The sequence below is a fragment of the Nematolebias whitei genome, chromosome 1 (assembly GCF_014905685.2).
Source record: "Nematolebias whitei isolate Nwh7 chromosome 1, NemWhi1, whole genome shotgun sequence".
Taxonomy (NCBI): Eukaryota; Metazoa; Chordata; class Actinopteri; order Cyprinodontiformes; family Rivulidae; genus Nematolebias; species Nematolebias whitei.
Window position 1 is genome coordinate 52,543,994 of NC_056498.1, and position 2,192 is coordinate 52,546,185.

The following is a 2,192-nucleotide window of genomic DNA, read 5'->3' on the forward strand; positions in this document are numbered from 1 at the left end:
ATGTGAAGTGATTTTAAAAATATATGTCCAGTGAATAACCCAATCAGCCAGTCTATTCATCAGTAGGGAAACAGTTTACTGGAACTCCTCTGACTGATGAAGCCCTCCGGATTGTGGGTGAAACATCTCTATATATATATTTAAAAAAAAAAACTGTCCAGATGACCATTATCATGTTGTTAACCTTCAGCCAAAGATTAAGAGCATGTTAGGAATTTGTTTTGTCTCCAAATCCTATGTTGTCACTTTCACCACAGATCTCACTTGTAAACGAGTCTCCGAGGCTCAGTGTGATTTATCTGTTTAAATAAAGGTTGAACGAATGAATAATCAGTAAAAAATGTTGATTCTGTAAGTTTCATCAAAATCCATCCAGTGGTTGAGATTGCTGAAAAGACAAATTAACACAGAAACGGTAAAAAAAAAAACATTATCGCTCTTTTGCATTCAGTAGTGAGCAATCATGACGTTTTTTTTTCTATGCCTCTATGTATTTTCCCCTCACTTGACAGTTTATGAAACTAGGGATATGAGAAAGAGTTCAAAATCTTAAAATAAAAAAAATACAAAGTGCATTTCTGTGCCTTTTATGGTCAGGGCACCTTTGTAAAGATGCTTTAAATCTCAAGCGTCTTATTTCCTGGTCAGATAAAGGTTAAAATAAAGTAAATGATCACACTTAAGACCCTGAAGAACACAGACCCACACAAAGGTAAAATATATATAAATGTGCACTCGAGAAAAGTTCCGATGATGGGGAAAGAAACACAAAGTAGAAGAATTATGCTCCACAGAATTACTGCTGAGTAACTTTGTACAGAGCACAACGAAAATGGAGACGGCAAAGATTACAGACCGCTGGAATAGATCACAGAGACTTTGATGCCTTAAACACAAAGAAATAATCCGTTCACCGTCTAACAATGCTCATTTAAAATAACAGAAGGGTGACAGCAAGTAAAAAAATGAAGAATTTCACCCTGACAAGGCGTTTGGTTTAACCATAACATCCATTTTATGTCCTTAATTTTCCTTCCGATTCTCCAGTATTCAGTGTAAAATGGATGTCACTCTGATTCAGGAGATTAGTCTTGACTCCATGCATAGTCTTGGGGTGAATGTACTCAATGGGAAATTAACGTTAAGAGGAAAAAGTAAAAATGAGCAAAAAGCTATGTCACACAGAGACCGATCAAACTGTAGATTGCATGTTATTACTGCAGAGCTCATTGCAGAAATTTCCGCAGCACTCAATAAATCAAGCCCAATACATTTTCTCTCCCACAGTGTGCTCAAACCACATGCAGCGAAGCTGTTTGGAAAACGGGTCATTGCCTTGATCATGAAAGCTTGTCCGTGCTGTAATAGACCAAGATGAAATAAACTTACTACACCAGCTTTCAGGGCATCATCTGTGTTTTGGTGACATGCTCTCAAAGTGAGCTCTAGCTTCTTATTCATTACTGTAGTCTACATCCCAGATTTCTGGCCTGAGCACAGAAAAGGTTCATTAAACTGCATTTTCAGTTATTGGAGCACATTTCTTTTTTCTTAACTGGCTGAGCAGTACTGGGAAAAATGTGACCTGATTAACAATTGCAGTACTTTTTTAATCACAAAACATAAAACAGCTAAATAGAGATAAATCTGAAGATGTAAATAGCTTTCGGTGTTTACAGTATTTTTTACAGTATTTACTCCACAACAACGAGTCCATTAATAATTTGAACATTTAGGTCCAATATTTTTGTTTTTCTAAAACTTTTCCATCATGTTTAAGACATATAAGTATGGGATAAATGTCAGATGTGTAATATCACTCATTTACCTTTACAAATAAAGTAATTAAAATTTACAATTCTTATAATGTTTCAATTCTCATTGCTAAATTTGTTCAGCCAAAATTAAATAAAACCATAAAAAATAAATATTTTATTGAAACACTCAGAAAGTAAATAGGTATGACTTCGGCAACTTATTATCTTTTGGACTCAATCCAGTTCAAGATGGCTGCCACAGTCAACTGAACTTGTGAAACGCAGAAATGTCTACAACAATTTGATGTGGAGTATATGAGCAATATCCCCAACACAAACACTGTTTGACATATTTGCTTAAAAACATTGGTCATAAATGTTGGAATCGATTTAATTTGTCTGTTAGCAAAATATCTAACAAACCACTGGATAGAT